General features: G+C 37.3%; 1 protein-coding gene and 1 long non-coding RNA gene across 4 annotated transcripts in view; both read right to left on the bottom strand.

Annotated features, from left to right (window-relative positions):
* CADM2 (cell adhesion molecule 2) overlaps nucleotides 1–22,601 on the bottom strand; it is a 589,355-nt gene that overhangs the window by 301,892 nt on the left and 264,862 nt on the right. The window lies entirely within an intron of this gene.
* LOC125320263 overlaps nucleotides 15,770–22,601 on the bottom strand; it is a 172,310-nt gene continuing 165,478 nt past the window's right edge. The window contains exon 3 of the long non-coding RNA XR_007201063.1: nucleotides 15,770–16,153. This is a non-coding gene — a long non-coding RNA (uncharacterized LOC125320263). The remainder of the gene's footprint in view (nucleotides 16,154–22,601) is intronic.

Below are 22,601 nucleotides of genomic sequence, written 5' to 3' on the forward strand. Positions count from 1 at the left end.
AAGGAAGCTATTTATAAACACCAATTAAATGATATAATTTAGTCCAAAGCCATTAATAATAAAACTATTAATCTAGGTAGACATTACTTTCATACGGAGGAGGTTTTGAAATAAACTTTTTCAAATGCATATTTAACTAAGAAAACATTATATTTTTTCTACTCAAGGTCATTTTAACTTCTCATCTTTTCAGTTACATAAGTAAGTTGTTCCAGAACGAAAATAATGCACAAAGCACTCGAACCTAGAATCACTTTCTCAAAAAACTGGAGAATGTTTCACTCAGCAGCTATGTTTTATTTGTGGTTAGAAATCTATACATGCATGTATGAAGCTTAAATGTTAACTCATGTTGGGTTTTGCCAGTCTCAGGAAACACTTGGAGATGCAACTGTCTTGAACAGAAGATTGCAGTGAGGCCTAACACCACAAGCATGTATTTGCAAGCCTCCAGTGGAGCAAAGTACCCATCACAATAATACTATAATCATACTAGAAAATTGTACATCACTTGCATTAGAAGAAAGCAAACTAATTTGAAAACATTAAAAGTCATTATGTTTCACAAAATTCATAGAAAGGCTGCAATCATCTATGCCATAGTAACTCAAGGTTTGGAGTAGAATAGTTTATCTGCCCCATCTCAAACCAGTATGGTAAACTGAACCTAGAGGTTTAAGCTCCCAGCACTGGACTAACACTTAAAAATACGGTTTTCTCACAGAGAAGATGATGAATTCAACCAGTTTTAAATGGAATTCTACAGCAAAGCATGAGGGATAGCTAATGACTGCTGGAAGAAGCCTTCTTGCAATAATGGAACTGACAGGCTATCACCGGATACCCCAGGAAAGACACAAGGATACAGTATTTTACTTTTCCGTGTAATAAAGGCATGAAGGAATTTATTTCTTCTTAATAGACATCAAACTTCAGACACAAAATTTCTAAAATCCTGCAGCAAAGCATCCACTTAAAAAAAAACCTCAAACCAAAACAAACAATCCCCTCCCCAACTTTCCAGATATTCAATACTTCATTTATATTTTGCTTTATCTATGAAAAAACCCTCAAATCTAGTTCACAGTCTCACCAGAAAATTTACAGAACCCTGCGTTTGTTTTCCATGACACAGGAAAAAAAACCATTTTCAGTTACAGATTTAAAATCAAAGGTTTTATTCTAATGAATTTTGTGAAGGGAGTAAAATATCTCCATATTTTCAGCACACTCAGCAATGTCTGTATGCATAAACTGAGACCTGTCATATTGGTCTAGTGATTAGGAGAAATTTAATGCTTCACCTCTTTGTAATATTTATTGTTTTGTTATAAGTGGTGTGTAGATTGAATGGCAGGTGACATTTCATAAGATTTAAATAAGGTAAGAAATTAAGCAAATAAATATATTCATTTTCTAAAGTATAATGAGTCATTTGCATAGAAAATGCAAGAGTCTGTAAATATAAAATGAACTCCAAATACCTGAAGACATCATGAACTCATTTTCTTACATTTCTCTCTCTGTGTATGCATGTGTGCATATATATATGTGTATATACATATCCATACACCCACTGCAGAGAGAGAGTTTAAATCCCTGAAATTCTTGCTATTTTATGCAGCATTTTGGATTGAGCAAGAGATAATGCTTTCCCCTCCCCCTCCATGGATCACAGCATTTAAGATACCAGAGCACAGCTTTCTGCAGGGAACCTACAGAGCTCCTTATACATCACAGCTGCAAGGGCAGCCTTTGATCTGTCCTCAAGAGAAGGGAAATGCTCTTACAATGTCCAGAGTATTTTCCAAGGGTGAACTCTAGGTCTGATTATGTAAAAGGAGCGAGACATATCCTTATCATACATGGAATGCCATAGAGATCACTGAAAACCCAGTGGAGAGGACAAGATCTTACCCTTTGACCACTTTGCAGAACTACAGTCATACTGAAAGGTAAGGCAAACATGGCATGGGGCTCCATAAAGAAAAGAGACAGCAAATTAACACATCTGCCAAGAATAAAGAATAAAAAACACTGTCCAGGCTGTGTTAAAATATAACACAGGAAAGTCACATTCACAAATTAAGCAGTAGGAGTTTCAAGGCTACTGGCTAATTCCAATTTAATGATGTTGCCAGTGTGTGAAACAATACAGTGAAGAAAAATAAGCTGATTTGGTCAGTCAATAATTGAAAATCTATTTGCCTAAAGCTGATTTACAGTGCAACAGGATTCAGCTACTGAAATTTGTAACTGGTGCTCCTGCCGACAGAAGAAAGGACAGTCTTTAATTTATGAATTGAAGAGAGCTAGGACTAATTAAAGATGCAACATAAAGCTGGGAAATAGAAACTCTAACACACAGTATGAATTCTCATAAATACAGACATTTTAGCCAGCTGGAGCTGAGCTATAGTGCTAACTGCATGGGCTTGGCTTTGCACAGGGGTTTCAAGAGTTATTGGTGGTTTTGTTCACATGCACATGGCTATTCACATGACAACACACATAACTTCTTTGCAAGTCAAAATACTGTTGTCAGAAAGAAGAAAAAAATTAGCAAAGAGGTAACAAATACTACAGGGAGATACAAAAAGAAAAAAAATAAAAAGAAAAACAAAGGCAAGTTTTTGGTGGAAGAACAGTAGGCAGTCCCTACAACCACAGGCTACCCGCACGAAACCTGGTCTTTCAACATCACTTGTAGATCTTTGTGGAGGGCTCCCAGACACCTAGAAGCAACAGATCTTTAAAAAAATTCCATATTTTCTTCACAACTGCATGCACAGCTCCTTCTGCATAGACTCTATGTTAAGTCTGCTTAAAAGACCCAAGTCTATGCAACCATTTACCCCACTATTCCTCTGCTTCAAAATGAGCAACTCTCATTTCCCTCCTGGTGTCAGAAGAGGACTTTGGCCTGTAATTCCTATTTCTCAGCAGGCCAGGGACACTACTGGTTTAGGAGAAGGAATACATGCCAAACTTGTACCATATACATATTCTCCTTAAGGATATATATTTGACAACCTGTATCAAACAAGGCAGAAGACTGACAAACTCCATTCTATAACCTACCTGATCACACTGAAACATTACAGAAACACAAAGCAAATTACTTTAAACCCCCCATGTCGGCATGGTATTCCTTTTAACTGTTCAGAATTTGGCTAGACACACTAGGGAAGGCATTTAGAGGCTGAATTCCCTGCCTGCTTCAGAATGGTTACAGGAACAGGACCAAATTTAGTCTCTCACACTCCACTGCTTTTTAAAGGATATTTTATGGGTGTGTGTATAAGCATATTTGTGTATGAGATTATCCAACAGCCAAAATAAACTTTGAAAACAGTAACTGAATGTACAAGTGTTTAGGAATGTGCTTATCCATCCATCTGAGCTAGACTGCCAGGGAATGCTTGGTATCTTCCAGACAGCTAATGTTTGGTCCAGGAAGCTAAGGATACAGTCACTATTTCTTTGATACAGAAGTCATTGCTATTAGCAGGAAGCCTATGAAAAACTCTTTTTTTCTGAACACAACAGGAATCTCAGATTTGGTCTTCAGAAAACATGAAAATATCAGGAAATATTAATTTGCAGAATTCTTTTAAGCCGCTTACGGTAATGCTACAAGTGTTTCCATGACACTTTAACAGGCATCTTCACTAGGGTTTTTTTTCTACTTCTTTCCTATAATTTATATGTCTCTGTCAGTATTTTCCTCTTCATTTTCATACTATCTCACTGTTACCTCCAAGCTGTGTTTTCTGCAGTACCTATCATTTCAGCTATCTCCTCTACAGCAAAGCTCCATTTAATTTCAAGCTTATTTTCAAAGAGAGATAACGGACTCTGTCTTCAAGGAGGTATGAGGAATGTTTACTCTTTACCTTTGTCTTTACTCTTTTCATTCTATTCCTTTAGGCACACACAACTTTGTCTACTGCTCCACCTCACAGAGTTGTCCTTGAAGACTTCAAATTTCTCTTTAATTTTTAAGCATCACTATTCCACACGCTTGTTTTTGAAAGCAAAAATACTTCCTGTTGCAATGGGGATGTTGCAACACGCGTATCAATCGACGAGGCTTGTGGAAAAGAAATATATATGGACTGATTCTTGATAGACGTTTCAGAGAGATGGTTATTTCTCCAGCCGCATGGCCGGCGCTCTGCCAAGGAACTGCTCAATCATGGGACCCGAGGGTCCTTGCCCACGCAGGGAAACACAAAACAACCAACGGGGAACGAGGCTGACCAGGGGCAGGGAAACCCCGTGCCTCCCCTCAGGGCTCCTGTCCCAGGACCACATGGAACGGGGAGGGCCCAAACAATTTCCTATTATGATTTTAACTCTTACAAGAGACATACAGCAACTCAAGTATACCTCTTCTAATCCAAAGAAAAAGACATGAAAAGAAATTAGTGTAAACAGTGTCTCTGTGAGGAGACAGGGGGAGAAAAATAGCTACATGTCAGCACAGTGGGGACAGAAGCTACAACTCTATTAAACTCTTAATAGAAGTATTTAAATTAAAACACCCCTTTGAGTGAAATTCTGCACTAATGTATGTTACCTTAGACTTCCCCTGCCTCCTTTTTCTCATCCTACCACTGAACCCTGGGAAACATTTTAACCTCCTGCAGCGCAGTCAGCAATCCATCCATGACTGATTGACCCAGATCACGATGGAAGCAGACCCGGTGGGTCAGAAGGATGCACCAAAGGCAATGATGAGGCACTGAATCTGTGCTTGATGGGCAGAGGAGACAAAAGATTAGAGAGGATATAAGGTGGATAATAGGCTCAGCTTCCAACACCTCTGCTTGTGAAGGTTCTCAAACCAAAATATTGTTAAGAGTTCTTTCCTGTTAATTAAATGGGAGCTGAGGGGATATATAACCTGCCAAGGTCTGAATAGCTCAACCTCCAACACTTTCTTCCACAGGAAAGTCTTACTGAGAAAATGAAGCAAACATTCCTATAAAGCAGGGTCCTGTTTCCTTCTTCCTCTCCTTTCCGCAGGATCAGGAATGCATTCACAAGGTGCTCCACCATCCTGGATACTTCAACAAGCAGTTTATCCCCACAATGAAAACCAAAGAGTCCTTAAAAGCAAACACTCATTTCCATTAGAGGACTTTTCACCCAAGGAGTCACTTTGTTTTGCTGAGCAGACACGCTGAATCTGCTACAACAAAGTCACATCATTTTTTCAGAGAACAAAGTTGCTGCTTTAGCTACATACACCTATGTTTCTTTGATTGCTCACCTTCAGATTGCTTTTATCACTAATGCCTTGTGCCAGCCTTAACATAGAAACAAATGACTTAATGAATGAGAGCTGAATGCTATAAAAAAGGCAAATTACTCAGTTGTGCTAAAAATGAGTTCTTGAATGTACATGCATGCTTCAGAGCGGGACAGAGTATCCAGCTTCTCACACAGTGGCACTTTTTTGGGGTTAAAAAGGACAAAGGAGCAGAGTCTGGCCAATCAAACACAACAGGAATATATCTGTGCCCTTCGGCATGTGCATACAGACACTTCATAACTGAAAAAACTGGCAGTAAAAGTTGCAAAATATAAAACTCATTTTCTTCATAAATAACAAAAGTTCTGCTTACAAAGCTGGGACTTGCGATGCATTAAATGCTCTGCATGTGAGGAATTGATTTCTTCAGTATTTCCAGAAATGGAATGATGTCTCTTAGGTGTTGGGGTTTTAGGAGTTCTTCTGTTTTCTTTTTCTCTTAAAGAATTTTCCCCATACATGTTGCCAGGGGGACAAATTACTGGGTGCTTAAGAAAAACAAAAGACCTGGCCACAGAAGAAGGGGTCCAACTGGGTACTTTCTTTCACCTGGGCTTATGGGCTGTTAGTTCCTGGTGTTTAGACGGAGAGAGAGGCTGGAAGGAATTTGTCAGCACTGCAGGCTTCTGCTTTTTCAGATGCCTTCCTTCTACCGGAGAGACCCCCAGGATTCCCAAGCCCACCTTTCCCTGCCCTGCTGGGAGCCAGGCTGCAGCCGCCCTGACCCCACCGTTGCTTTGAGCCTTTGCTACCCTGTAGCCCCGCATGCCATGCCTGCCCAGACCTCCGGGGGTTCCCACTGCAGCTCCGGAGTTCGATACATCTCGTCTGCCACCCAGGATTTGTGCTCGTCCCTGCCGTTCCAGCCTGCTGTTCCCGAGGGTCCGGCCGGACACCGGGATCGGCTGCCCAGGGCTTTGTGAAGCCTTTGTTCCATCCCTTCCCGGGATCCCAGGGCACCAGAGCCGCGGGTTTCCCGAGCTCGCTCCGGAGCGCCCCCTGCAGCCGCGGGGGAACCATCGCACCTGCCCTGCTCACCGGGAGCCGCCAGCGCCCCTGCCGGCTGCGAGCGGAACTGCACCCGAGGGGAAAGGGCCTGACAGCCAAGAAGGCTGGGACTGGGTTTGTGATTGCTGTTACTGCCAGAGTTATTGCTGTTTGTTTGACTTGTTATACACATATAGATATATAATAGTAAAGAACTGCTATTCCTGTTCCTCCTATCTTTGCCTGAAAACCCCTTAATTTCAAAATTACAATAATTCGGAGGGAAGGGCGTTGCATTTTTTTTTTTTTTTTTTTTTTTTTTTTCAAGGGAGACTCCTGCCTTCCTTGGCAGACACCTGTCTTTCAAACCGAGAAATTAGGTCACACATGGAAAGCAGCCTCAACAACAAACCAGTCTAGAAACCAGAATTACAAGACAGCTGACCTCTGTTAAAGCCAAACCAAACAAAGGTATTAACTAAAAAAGCCAATCCTTGAAGTCTTCACTAACCTGAATAATGAAAAAATTACTCAAGTGAAACCTCTGATTGAAACTAAGCTTGTTTCTATAAACGTAAGCTGTAATTTGTATTCAGGACACATCAATTTTCTCTTGTTTTCAAGAGAAACAATTAATTACGGAAGTTTAATGAACTCAACTCTATTTTTTATCAGGATTTACCTTTAGGGGAGGAGAAAGTGCTTAACCACATGCACTTAGACACCAGGTACTCAATGACAAACACCAGTAAGTAGGACCTCTAAGTTCATTTCTTCAGAATTACATATCTGCAAACAAGAATGACCTAAATCCATTACAATTTCTTAAAAATTATAGCCTAGTTTTCATGTTAATATATGATTATCTTGTAGTTGACAACTATTGTAAAAAGTCACAAATTAGAGGTAATACTCTCAACTGAGAAACACTTTAAGATACAGATATCTTCCCAGTGAACACTGCAGTTTTATAGACCCATAGCACGTAAACATTCCTCTTACTGTTCACTGGGTAAAATGCAGTAACAGTGAACTCAAAAGAAAATAAAGGAGCATGAGAAGAATCCTTTGCATGCTTCATTTTCAAGGAAAAAAATTACGGAGCTTTATTTTTGTCTACTGATCAGGGACTGACGTACATTATACCCAACTTAATTTTGAAGTAAATCTTTAAAACATCAGCAATACTGACCACACAGTAAGAGAAGCGATACATCCATTTTTATACAGATTACTGGAATACAAGTTGCTTCGTTAGAATGGCTGGGCCACAACTCATGCTGCCCCCCATACTCTAGCATCATTTGAGCTGTGCCCATCAATAAACAAAGAGATTGTGTCCTTCTGCACTATTTATGATAGATGTTCAGTAGAAGCAGCAGCATTCAAAAAATCTACCAGGATTTTTTGTGGAATCACACAAAAGTATAAACTGGAAAAAAAGTAGTGTTCACGATTTTATACTGAATTAAGGGGCCTCACAAAGCTAAGAAAATTATCAGTTCATACACTACTTAAACTATGATGTTTTATCTCCAAAACTTTTAAATAAAAAGTATTGTTCGCATTTTAAAGAGCACCTTGAGGAACAACAGCATTCTGTGCAATTTAAAGTGTATAACACAAATGACAGACATACACAAATGTGCATGACAGAGCAAGTTATCATACTGTCATGTGTATGGAGCTCTTAAAAATGAACATTACTCCTATGAAAGACTTTTATTCTCAGGTCTCCTATTGTTCCCAAAGGCTCACTCCCTCTTTTAAGACAGTAGGAGATTTGGCAAACCCTCCAGGTTTTGGCAGAGGTTTATTTTCTACCCCAAGGAAGCTAAGGAGTTAAAAAGCAGAAGAAATGGGAATCTGGATGTCTCTGAGAAAAAAGCAGAGAGTTGTCTATGCCACAGGGTGCTGAACACTCTTTGAAGAATGGGGTGTCAGACATCAGCTTATGAACAGCCAGGCACAGGAGCAATGCTGCTGCAGAGTTGTTCTCCCACAGTGACTGTGGGACTGGCACCATCCTTAGTCTCTAATTGGAAATTATGGATTTGTTGAGGGCAGAAGTGCAGGGTACAGTGTGATGCACAACAAGTAGGCTGGGTGAGATATTCCCAAAGAAACTTCCCTGCATCTACATATATAAACTGACCACCATTGACTCAAATACAGAGGACAGAAGGCATCACATGAAGAGCCTGCCCTTAGTAATGCTGATGGTTAACAGAATATGCTGGTTTGCATCATTCTGCATTTCCAACAAAATCATGTATTAGGGAATGTTTTTTGAAATTCAGCATGTGCAAAAAGACAACCTGTATTTCTTTGTCTTCTCCAACTTTGGTTATTTTCCACTGCTGATTCTTCCTACAGACAAGTCTGAAAGTCATGGCACCTTGCCAAAGTGCATATTACTTCTGAATCAATTTAGATGCATATTCTATCTAAATAGAGCATCTGAGGTATCTTGGTGTACTTGCTTTACACATATTATTGTTATTTGAATTGTTTATGTGCCTGTGAAAACACGCTTAGAAAAGAATCAAAATAAATGGGTCAAAACAAAGACTTTACAAGTGGGGATGAATGTGGATCTAATACATCACTTGGGAGAAAAAAAATAATTTGATTTCTGGCATAGGCTTTTTTAGTCATCTGGAAAATCAAATTTCAAAAATCAGTGCTATAAACAAATAAATATCCAGATAAGGCCAGGTAATGATAAAGAGAGAAGGATTTCTGATTACAGGGCTACTAATCTGCTAACTTTTGTCTGAATATCACAAACTATGCAATTGTGTTTACTTTGACCAGCTTTCAGCCCCTGATGGTTTGCATCACTATCAAAAAATTTACTTCCCTTCTACCTGCTTTCATTAAATTGAATTGCAGCAAAATGAAAATGACAGAAGACAGATTTAAGAGAGCAATACACAAACGCTTGCCAGAATCGTGAAAGAACGGCCACAGAAGTAAAAAGGATGAAATAAAATTTTATGAGCTGCCTCTGAACCAGGAGATAATAATTAAGGTTGTAGAGTTATATGAAAAAAAGATAAAACATAGATAATACATCTACAGACGTATTAACCAATGGCTGCCATGTGAGGCTTCGCTGTGTGGCCATAAAAATGAAATGCCACCAAACCCCGAACAGCATGGACTCTGAACACCCTCCCTCATCACCTCTGGGGAAGTCTAACATAAAAATGTGAACTTAAATTACTGGTGGTTGAATTTAAAATGTGGCAGGTCAGTGCCAGACCGCCTCATTGTCCAAGGACTCCCCACTCTGGGAGGATAAGGGGACATGATGATACCAGTGAGAAGGAGGGACTTGAACTCATAATCCTTATGAGTTCCTTCCAGCTCAAGATGTTCTATGATTCTCTAATTCCTGACCCACTGAAGCTCATGACTTGTAAAGCAAAGGTTTTAGTTGTATCCTCACAACTAGACTGCAGTTCAGGGAAGCTCTTCATTACCCACCTCCATCCATTCAGGAGTTACTTTAATGGGATGAAGTAAATGTTAAAATGAATTGTTGCAACAGAGCCTGCATGAAGAATAGGAGAGACCTGGGTATTTCTTGGAGAGTTTTCCTTCACAAGCTTGATGTTGCCACTGCAATGGAGTGAAAGGTAATTAGACTGATTAACCCAAAATCACTGAGGAGCTGTCATTCGCTTCTTTGTCAGCTGCACAGTGCCAGATCATTCTGCTCTGAAAACACCAACAAAGAATACTTAATGAAGAAAGGTGACAAGAGGGTGAAACTATTTGGGGGGTTTTGCACCATAATGTAGAACATTTGCTATTAGTTCCCAATGCATATTTTTCATTTTAAGGAGTAGTAACCACCTTCCAAATTTCAATTCCTTGACATTTCGTATTATGCCAGAATCGAACCCTTTTTACGTGAATCCCTTCCAAAGAGAAATGAACCAATGAACAGCATTTTCCAGAAGACTTTTTAGCAGTGAGTCTTTCTGGGATTTTTTAGAGCAGAATGTAGAGAAATTTAAGAACACAAACAACAACAACAACAACAAAAAAAAAACAACCAACCAAAAAAAAACCAATTCAAATCCCTTTTACTATTTCAAGTGGTAATACTGATTAACTCATCAGATTTTCTTCTAACAGTACAAGAATTATTGGTAGGTTTCCCTGAAGCCTGATATATTTCCAGCTAATAACTGAAATATTTGGCCAGTTTTTCAAATAAAATAGCAAGAATATTCTGGAACAAAAGCTCTGGGCATGCAGATTGATATACTGAAATACAACATTAAAAAGTTATGGGCTGGGTCTCTCAAAGCATTTAATTCAACTCTTTGTTTGTAAGTCATTTTATTGTCCAATTCATCTTCCATGTGAGTAACAATAATTGTACAGGAAAACATCCTTAGACAAGACTGCTAAAATATTTTCTGTCTTCGTTCACAAATTATTTTTATTGCTCTCAACCCAAAATTCCCCACCCACATTCCATATTTGGTTTGAGCAGTTTCATTAGAGATCTGTGCCTTCATTCCCAGTGTCACCTCTGTGGGAACATCCAGCAGGCCTGGCAGAACATACCATGGTACTGCTCTTTACTACACTGAACTTCATCAAAAAAGATTTAAAGAAAGAGGAAAAAGAAGAAGAAGAAAAAAATTACGACTGGGTGACAGCAACGGAATTTTTGAATAGTCAAATCAAGGGGAATAAAAAGAGCACTGATGAAAAGTTGAATGACTCAGATGAGGAAAAATTAGTTGACTGTGTTCCACTAGAATTTGCTTTTTGGTTTGAAACCCTATGATCTGGAAAGCAACATATTTGCATTTACTTTTTAATGCATTAATAGCAGCTTAATTGTGAAGGTTTCTTCTTAAATAATCTTGTTAAAAATTAACTGGTGTTTGATTGATATGAAAACAGTTTTGATTTAGCTTTCTAGTTTTATTTCTACTAAAATTGTATGATTTGAAAAGCAATATATTTTTCTTTAATTATTATCACAACAGTACAGTAATTTTGCCAGATTTTCTACTGAATAATTTGATCACTATCGAAATGAGCTTTACTTCAGCTGGCTTTTGATTTGTGTGTACATGCATTAGGATTTTATGGTCTTTCATTAAAAGCTAAAATGTGATCTAATAATGCCTCCCATGTCAAGGGCAATGCAATAGGGCATTGCTTTTGGAGGAATTCTGGCCGAGGATTTGAGGTTACCTTGCCAGCAATCTAAGGAGCAGACAAACCGTTCCAGATTACTGCCCATCAGGAGGATGGTGGCAAACTCTTTTTATTGGTGCCCAGCAACAGGATGAGGAGCAATGGCCATAAACTAAAACACAAGAAGTTTCACATCAACGTAAGGAAGAATTTTTTGCATTGAGGGTAGCAGAGCACTGGAACAGTTTCCCAGGGAGGTTGTAGATTCTCCCTCTCTGGAGACAATCAAACCCTGCCTGGACCCTTTCCTGTATCACCTGCTTGAGGTGACCCTGCCTTGAAGGCAGGGCTTTTGGGCTGGATAATCTCCACAGGACCCTTTCAACCCCAACAACTCTGTCACTCTGTGAAACACACTTTTGAAGGATATAATTCATTTTCCTCAATGAAAATTATATCATAGGCAATTTAGAACTTTTTTTTTCCTTTTTCATTGTTCATTTACTCTAAGAAAACCTTAAATTTGGAGATCAATTTTACAAATGTGCACAGAAACCATCACAAAAGAATGTTAAATTTTGAAAAATCAAGGACAAAAATGAAGTTTTCAAAAAGAAGCCCCCCAATTTCCACATAATCCTTCCTGTGATACCACATGGATATTTAATGTGGGTGTGTGCTTTAACAATTTAATCTTTTATTAGTGTTTCTACACAACTCCTTCTTCATTCACGGCAAAGGCAGTTTACAGGGAGGCAAAATTCAGTGTGCTTTAACCTCATAAATCTACTTATAGTCCTAAATTTAATTTAAGCCCTGCACTGGCAAGAAATCTTATAGACTGAAGGTATTTTATTTTACTGGCGAATTCAAGTCTTATGTTTAATGACTTTTTCCTAAACTAGAACTGCAGCATAAAAGGAGGGATTATCCATTATCCCTACCCATTTTTATCACAAAGAGACCATACCTCCATTCACAATAGGTAGAGAGACAAAAATCCAAGTTGCCCTAACGTAACCTCACCTATAAAAACACTGCTTGCAGCATAGTTGTATGTGAAAATGATATAAAACCCCAAGAATCTCTGCAATTCATATAATAATTTACAGCACACGCTGTTGTCACAACTTAAAAGTGATTGAAAATTGCCTTGGAAATGATGGCTAATGGATTATAATAGCCTTTGTCACAAATTATCCTGAGTAGTTTTGGTTAAGCATCATGTAGCTTTATATAACATTATACTGCATTAATATGCTATTTCATCGAACTGCTCAAAGACCTCTATTAATCTTAATGGACCCAAAGAAATAGATCTCCTAAGAACTTTGGTAACATCTCTTTCAGTATAGGTATGCTGGCTGTGGCTGGAATAGAGTTCATTTTCTTCACAGTAGCTGCTACAGGGCTGAGTTTTGGATTTGTGCTGGAAACAGTGTTGGTAATTCAGAGATGTTTTCCTCACTGCTGAGCAGGGCTTGTACAGAGCCAAGGTCTTTTCTGCCTCTCACCTCAGCAAGAGGGGTGGGTGGGATGCACAAGGAGTTGGGGGAGGACACACCAGTCAAGTGGTGGTGAACAACTACTCTTGTTTGTATCACTTGCCTTTTTTGGGGTTTATTTCTCTGTTATTTTCCTTTTATTTACAAATGATGATGATGATGATTACTATATAATTTCAATTATTAATTTTTTTTTATCTCAACCAATGAGATTTTTTACCCTTTTGATAAACCACAACATGGTAGATGACTAGCACAGGAAGACAAACCTTATAACATAAATATCTGCTTGACAGAGAAGCAGAGTTAATTATTTGTCAAAAAAACCCAAAAAACCAAAAAACCAAAAAAACCCCAGAAGACATAAAGGCTGGACTGAGCTAATTACAGTTAAAGAAGTTCTAGAATTATCTGCTTCCCCACAGAACCATAAAAAAAGATCAAATTTTCAAAATAGGTGAGGCAAATGTACTGAGCAAAGACTTCAGGGTGAAGATAGACACAGGAAAAGGAACAACCAAAGTGCCTTCTATAACTTCTTGCATTCTCTTTGGGTAAAACACAATCATGCAGAGTTATTATTGCTAAAAATTTTTCGGTCACTAAAAAATTTAAACAGGAAAGTAACTTCAGGTTGCACAACGGTGAAATAGCCAGCAACATGCAAAGAAACATCTACAGCAACCCAAAATTTTTTGTCTGTGCTTGTATGAAGAATTTTAACAACATTCAGCAGATGCCATCATTATGTGAGAATCTCTCAATTGCTGTAACTCTGTAACAGAAAAGAGGATTTTCATACAAGTAATAGCAAGCTACTCCTTGGAAAAAAGAAATGGTACTTCCAAGTGGACTTGTTAACACCAAGAAATACGGGATGCCTACTGTGCAAACTTATTTAAGAGCATTGCATTGTAAAATATTCTGGTTGAAGTGCTCCTGGAAAAGGAGCATTTTTTTACCAAAAAATTTCCTCTGACTACAGAAATGCCTAGTATCATCCCCATTTTATTTCTCTTAAATAAATATGCACTATCATGCATTTACATAAAGTAGGAAACATTGATTATCTTAAAATGATCTTAGTCTAGACCACTTGCCAGCATGCAAAGTCAACTAAGTTAGAGATTTGAGCACTTAACATTTCTGTCATTACAGCTCTTGATGTGGTGAGAGGGGGAAAAACAGTGACAGATTCTGGGAACAGTCTTCTAGTTCTGGTAAAATATGCGTCTATGCAGTTTCATGAATTCACCAGGAACAAAAAAAAAAAGATGGCTACTGGGGGCAGGGAGAGATGGAAGGGAGAGAAGGAAAAAAAAAAAGAAAAAAGTACAAATTGCCCTAGAGTCAGAAGAATTCTGCATGCCAGTTTGAGGAATAAGTCACAAGCTGTTCCAACTGCCATCCTTATCAAATCTAATGATGCTCTTTACAATTTACAGGTATCAGTCTGATCAGAGATACATAATCCATGGTTTCAAAACCTGCACCTCAACTTTAGTACCATTCATCTGCTACAGGTAACATGCACCAAGATTAAAACAAAGAGCATATTACATTTAAAGCAAGAGCATCTGCTGGTAGTACATTGCAGAACAACAGATGTTACTATACCAAATAACTATCTATCTTATGCTGATCCAATGGCACTGACAAGGCATTCAAAATGCAGCTAGACAAGGAAAGACCCTCCTATCCCAAAGTTATCCACAGAACTCTGAGTGATTTAGCAAAATAATCTCAAAATCTCTGGACATCTCAGCAAACCCTACCTTTAAAAAGCCATTTAGATTCATCACACCATTCTGTCTAGCAGTAAAGGATTTATGTTGTTTACTCATCTTTGTGTAGCTGCAGGATTTTATGTATCCCAGTATTCAACAGTGTAGATACTGGTAGCAAAAAAAAAAAAAAAAAAATCAGTGCTCAAATGTGAATACAACATTATTAAGGATACCCCAGCACTATCATTCATTTTAAAGTTGCATTTTTAAAGGCAGGAGGCAATCAAGGAAACAAAGACCTCCGATATGTTCCAGTTGTTTTCAAGAGGCTACACACTAGTCTTGCTGGAAAACAGCCACAGCAAGGACCACAAAAGCACAGGTTATTGGTGAGGGGAAAAATACAAAAAAATTATAATTAAATTTTCCAGGAGACTCTTAGAACGATGTAGATGACAGATATTCTAGTACTGGATCTTGGCTGAAGCTATTGTAATCCATTGTATTTTGTGTCAATAATCACACTGATAAATGAGGTTCAGTTGTCTATTTGAAATACAAGACTCTTACAGAAGTAATATCCGTAAATCTTGATTAACACCGAGGATGTAAAAGGAAACCAAGCTTGTTTGTTTTTAGAGTTGCCCATATCCAATAATAACATATAATCAAATAAAAAAGGCTGGATGAAGGCCTGTCTCAGCACAAAAAAACCCTAAGGGATGCAAGTAAGTTAAAAAAAAAATAAATAGTGTGATCGATTTTTTTTTTTTTTTTGAGACTTAATAATAAGATTACAAATGATATTAATATAAGTATTTTGAATGCTTGAGCACATCACTCTGTGTAGCACTGCCAAGCTGTGCCAATCCCACCTCTTAGCAAAATGTCAGCCTATAAATACTGTCTACAAGCAGAAATGAGTATGAAGCATCCTTATGGCACAATGGTGTTTCAGAAAACCCTACCTTTGACATTAATCTTGATATTGTGAACTACATAGGCAACTCCATACTTTGTTACTATTTGCATCAAACTATTTTTTTCTTCCTTTTTTCCCCTTAATTTTTAAAATCACAACATGGCAATATTGTTGTCTTAGCCTTACTTTGTAAATATACAGACATACAAAATACATCCAGCATGGTAACAACATGAATTAAATAGTTTTCACAGAAGAAAAGCAAAACATAAACCAAAAAGACAGTAGCTCAGAATACAATTTTTCTCTACTATATTTTCAAGGTTTGTTAAAGATCTGCTAAAGTTGGCTACTTCTCCTTTGGAAATCAACTATTCTACTGATTCAGCCACTTTTCGTATGAAAGGAAATCTGATGTTCCCATACACACACAGACAATTATAGTCCCATCATAGGCTTCAGATACCTGAAATCTGTTACCTTGATGTGGTCTGGTTAGAGAAACCTGATATTCTCTTACCTAGAACAAAAAAGAGGAATTGTTTTAGATTAATTCATAGCATTATTCAAATCATACATTTTGCAAATTAAAGAATGAACTACATACAACCAACAAATTAGGTTTAGACTACTTAGTGGTAAAATGGTCTTTAGTATTAAATCAATACAAGAGATTTGGTATCAACTTCTATCACAGTTTTGTCATTTTCTCTCCTTAGCTGATCAAAAACTGGATCTTTTCAATCAAGGAAGTTTAAAAGCCATGTGAAAATCCAAGTTCCATTTTTGCATATATCTTGGTATGATTCAGGTTCTTAACTTTCAAACTTTGTCTAGTGTGCACCACTTGTACAAATGCACATACATACTTTTTTTTTTTTTTGAAAGTATAAATTCAAAGGCTTTTTTATCTCTCACTCTACACAGATTTTTTTTTTTTTTCTTATGATACTCTCAAAAATGCTTTGGTTTTATTTTGTCTTCCAGTTTCTTTTTCAACAGCCAGCTAACAATGACAAAGGTCCAATGAGTTTTTGTCAGCAGTATCTTGAAGCTCAAGGAATATCTGAAGCAGTAGTGGTACCTTCTGTTTATGAAGTGTTTATAAACTAGTAAATACATATGCTTTCAAACAACCTGACCTTTGAAGGGTACACATTCTTTTAAGCAAAGTAACTTTACCTTAATGATGCCAACAACAAAGAAATTACAAGTTCTTTCAACTGCTTGAACTATGGAATATATGAATTCCTGGGACAACTGAAAATTTGTTCCTACAAGCTGTTTATTAACACTTGTGTGGATTACTGAAGTCTCAACCAAGACTAGAAAATTGTTTACTTTCCACCAGAATTCACCTTATGGGAAAAATGAGACAAAATATCCTAGTTTAGAGCTACTGCCATAAACCATCAGGGCTCACTGTGCTACAAAATACATTTTGGGGTGAAAACATATAAAAACATAAGATATTTATAAAATGATATGATATTTATGATTTTAAAATTTAGCTTTGAAATTTAGTTTAACTTCTGAGCAACACAGCAAAAATGAATACAAAACCAGCCAACTTAGTATGGCTTCAACACACAAAGGTTTTCAGATCATTTAAAATCCACCAGTACATCATCTTTCGCTGGTCCTGGCTCAGTATCACTGACACATCCAGAAAGCACAGGTTGGGTGCATTTTTTCCAGCACCAACAGATGTGCATCTGCCTCTTTCTTTCTCCCCCCAGACTGCAGTTTCTTCATGCTCTGTTTGTGTAGCCATGCACTGACCCAAAACTGCTTGGTGACATTCCCCACTCTAAACTTCAAACCATTTAAACTTGAAAACCAGTTTTCTGTTTGCTTTTTTAACTAGATCATTTCGACAGGTCTGGGTTAGTTTCTGGTAATAGCAATGCTTGAAATGGCACAACAGAGAGTGTGATAAGTCTCAGTGGAGAAAGCTTTGTTGGCAGAGGATCCCAACCTTTCCTTTAACCTAATTCTGTTTATCCATTAGGCGATCTAAGTGATTTTCTCAGTGAACAGCTATGGGACAGAAAAACTAACTTTTTTTTTTTCCTCCCCTGTTATTGAAATCTGTGGAACAGAGCTTTCTTTAAAACCAATTCTTTTCTTGTCCCCTCTGTTGAGTTCATTATCTTTTAGCAACCAACTTAGCTGGTTTTTGTAGATTTTCCTTGATAATTGTGACTCAATTGGGATGAGTGATGGTCTTGGGGTGGGGGGGGAAGTAACATTCCCAGTGGTAAATGCTTTGTAGTATTTATCTGATTTTATTCTAGAGAAAAGCTGCTTGGCTTCATCCTCACAACTTCCAGTAAAGATTTTATTACACTTGAAGAATTATAGAATATTCTGGCAGGAATATCACCTATTTTGTTTTTCTAAAAAAAAAAGTATTTAGATCTTCAAATGTCAATGTATTTTATTTAGAGGTTGTGAAACACTTTGAAGAGGGATGCAGAAGTGTTACAATCTGAAAATATTTCAAGATTAAATAAAAAAAAAAAATTGGCTTACATCAGGGCAAGCCAAGCAGCTTCTGAGACAGGAAGACTTTGTCATACACAAGTCCTGCTACTGCAAATGTTGTCACAGTTCTACAAATCCTCCCTATTCAGTGGTCATGCCATTTGTCTAAGACAAAAAAAGAGGAGCTCCAGAGCTAGACTCTTTCTGTTGCATCCCTCTACTCTTTCCTCACCACTCTTCCTATCAAATTGCAGAATCAAAAATGTATTTATCTTAGGATTTATGTGTATTATTCTGTTTTTATCAATGACTATCACAACTGCAGCCACCAGCCCTGTCTCTTTCATGGTGTGTGAGAGAAAACTTAAAATGGTCTTTGGAAAAGAAAAACAGATTCTAAGAGCGTATTCGGGGATTTATTGCTGTCATCTGAAATACCAAAACACCTGCAGGTTTTAGTAGCTGGGACACATGTTAGAGAAAGGGAAAGAAAAAAAAAAATAAAGGATAGGGTATAGTATTATATATAATACTATATATATATTATATATATATATATATATAATAATATATATATTTTCAGCTGTGAAATTGAGCAGCAGATGTTCATGAGCAACAAGCAATTTCAATGTAATAATTAGTAAAGAAAGTTGCTTTGCTGTGGGATAGCAAAATGGCACTGGTTGGACACAAAGGGAACAAAGCAAACTAGACCAAGGAAGAATTCTGTGTTGTGTACACTGAAGGAACAGAGAATGGCATAAGGAAAAAGCATCACTAGAGGTTTTTATAAAGGTTAAAATTCATTTCCATATGATTTAAAGAGATCAGAACTTTACAAGTGAGGTGTAAATTGAAAGTTATAGGTTTTATGATCAATGATCCAGGAACAAGCTGAGTTTAACAAGTATCTGAGCAGTTAGAAATCAACAGCAGTCCTATACCAATACCAATAGAGTATAAGAGTAGCCTTGAATAAACAGATACATTGTTCTTAAAACCCAGTTGGGAAAATCCATTATAAAATCATTCACAGTAATGAAAAACCCCCATGATTTTAAGTTGTGATCACTACTAATGAGCCACACTACTAAATTACCTTCCCTTAAGACAGATTTTAAATGTCTTTAAAATCTTTAGACTACTAATTTTATATATTAAATCTTAACAACCTCCTTTATTTCTTACTATAAATTAATCCATTGAGCTCAAGCCTGGAATACAAAAAAATAAATATTTACATCTTCACCACAGTCATTCAGACTGCACAGATCCAAGACTTGGTTACAGCTCTCAGGCTAATCAGGCCTGCTTGCATCATATGAATTCTCTTTGAGCTTGACTTTGAGTTGACTTTGAAGTTTATGAGCTGAAAAGCAGCTAAATTAAGCAGAACAAAACAAGCAAATGAGAGCTAAAGAAGCATTAGACCCAAGTCTATCCATTCAATTAATCTGCAGTTTTACCCACTCTTCTGTTTAACTGCTTTGTCAAAATTTCGACAGAAGTACCATATGACTGAATTTATGCTACACACATCAGTAAGATAAATCTCTGAAATAAAGGACAAAATAAATTATTCTGCACAATGAGACCTAGTAAAAAAAAAAGTAGAATCTCATTCAATTATTTTCTGGTTTACTTTTAAATGTACGCATTTGCTCTTTACTGGCAATTTAAAATGTTATTTTATAAAGATGTGAAAAAAAACTCATAAAGAGGCAGGAAAATATTGAAGAACTAAAATAAGGAGCAAATGTATAATTATAAAATTCATGGGAATTTTCTTCATGGGAAAAAGGCACAGGAGACCTTGCAGGAAACTAACAGTTCTTTATTTTGGTGTTCTCTGATAGAATTCAACCCAAATAGCACGTGAGTCCAATTAAGATATAAAATCAGTCCTAAACAGGACAAAGTGCATCAGCTGTGCCCTGAACTACTTCAAAGAACCCCCACCTGCCTCCTCAACCTTTCCATCCAGCTTTCCACCTAAAATGTAGCTTGAGATACAGATGGATCGAACAAGAACACCAATCAAAGGTTGGTATAGAAACTACAGAATCTTTTTATTTTCAGACAGATTTTTTTAATTATTATGGATATGTAAGTTCTCAGTAGAGATGATACCTACTGGAACTGCACTTTTCTAAATAAAGAATGCAAGAACCCACTTCTCCCTTCACAAAGCTACCCACAGTAAGAACAAAAGCAGTAAGACAAAACATGTTGGCTAAGTCTAAAGAAGATGATCAATAAGCCTTTAGGAGTATGTTTATATAGAAGGGTGCTGATCAGTCTTGAGTCCTGTAGAGACAAATATAGTTTGCTTTTTCCCTTAATTTTTCCCTCCCCATAAGGAAAAAGCACAATGTGCTTTAGTAAACTTCTCTACTTATGTTACCACAGAATTCCTTATTGTTGTGGAGAGATTCTTCCAGTAATTATGCTAACTTAGCAAAACCTATAGCTTGTCACTTCCTGAAGAAAGGTGACAGGTGCTAATTTTCTCAGAGGCATCACATTCATACAGTCTGAACAGATACTTATAGGGATAATAAAATAGGTCTTTTGACCCAAAATACAGTCCCACTCCTTTAAATCATAGAAATACTAAAACAATTCAAAGAAAACAATGAGAAAAAATTGTGTTATATCATCAATGTTACTCTCAAAATAGCTGACTATATCTCCCATTAACTATATTATTTTAATGCAATCAAGGTCATTAAAGTTCCCTGAGCGCTTTATGTACGCGGTACTACGAAGCACATGCAATAACAAACTCCTATTTTCCACAATTTCCATGTAAGCATTAACAGAAGTAATTCTTCTTTATGAAATGATTTTCTGATGAGTTTTGAAAGCTTGGATGCAGATGTACTTATGTGTCCTCTAAAGCCAAGATAAACAACAGCGCAAACTTTTTTTTTTGCATGCATGGTTGATTTTCACATCATGCCTTGAAACAAACTAATAATTATATATAACTAGAAACATAGGAAAATGTCCCCAGTTCACACTGATAGCTGGAAAAACCATTGCCAATGACTAAATCAGAGGAAGAGTAATAATACGTTAAGAAAAAAACCCCAAACATTATGGATATAATTTTCACAAAAAATGTACCTTCAGTTTTACTTGAGTCTAACTTCCATTACTTAGAGCAACACATCATCAGTGTATTAATCCACTTACTATGCCACAGTCTTGTAAGAAGTGTTAGAAGATATTAGAACCACATCTTCTTTGCTTAAGGACTAACCGAACAACAACAAAAAAAACCAAACCAAAACAAAACAAAAGTGGAGAGTGTTTTAAATGCATAGGTCAAGTTTAAAAAAAAAAAAAAAGTTAGGGTCAAACCAAAATATCTGATTTGTCCAAAATACAAAGATTTTTTTTCTCCATCTGGATTTCACACTTCTGTTACATACATTCTGTGTCCTCACAGACAGGCTTGTAGCCTTGTTTCTCAAAGCCAGACAGGCCAGATGTAGGCTCTCAACTGAAATTGGGGTAACAACCTAATTTACACCTTTAGAGAAATCAGTGATGAAAAGCTTATTTATAAACTCTAATTTCTGAAGTAGGATCTCCACTACTTTCATGCTGAAATTGTAAGGTAGGCAAATTATAAAACTACAGGTTTGAACCATAGGTCTAATACACTGGGTAAACAATCACATATTAGGTCCTATGCCATGAGGTTCTTCTGAAATGATGTAGAAATTAAAACAATGATAATTATTGTGTCTCATTTATACTGATTTACTAAACTTAAGTTACTTTAACAAATGGTAGCTACAAAGTCTGAATATTATTCTAGATAATACGTACTATACATTGTATTAATTCTAAGTGGAAACACTTGGAAAATAATAAGAGGAAATATGTGTGTGCTAGATATAGACAGGGATTGAGATACTATATCAAGACACAGAATCCATAAAGAAGCTGTGGTGGGGTGACCTTGGCTGGCTGTCAGGTGCCCACCCAGCTGCTCTCACTCCCCCTCCCAAAACAGGACAGGGAGGAGAGAATAAGATGAAAATGCTCATTTTTTTGTTGCCACCAACAAAACAGACTTGACTGGGGAGAAAATTGAATTAATTTATTGCCAGCTAAAACAGAGTTGGATGGCAAGAAACAAAGAAAAAACACAAAACACTTTCACTTCTTCAATCCCAAATTCTCTGCCTCCCCCAGTGGAACAAGGTTGGAGAATGGGAGCTGTGGTCAGCCCACAACAACTCTTCTCTGCCACTTCTTCCTCCTCATGCTTTCTCCCTGCTCCAGCATGGGGTTCTCCATGGGGTCTGCAGGGGAATCTGGATCACCTCCTCCTGCTCTCCCCTGAGGGCTCTTTCTCACATTTTTCCTCACCATCCTGGCTGTGGGCTCAGCCATGCCCTGTGCTGGGTCAGCTGGACCCGGCCGTATCCAGCAAGGGGCAGCTCTGGCTGCTCCCCCAATGAGAC

The sequence above is a fragment of the Corvus hawaiiensis genome, chromosome 2, assembly GCF_020740725.1.
Source record: "Corvus hawaiiensis isolate bCorHaw1 chromosome 2, bCorHaw1.pri.cur, whole genome shotgun sequence".
NCBI lineage: Eukaryota > Metazoa > Chordata > Aves > Passeriformes > Corvidae > Corvus > Corvus hawaiiensis.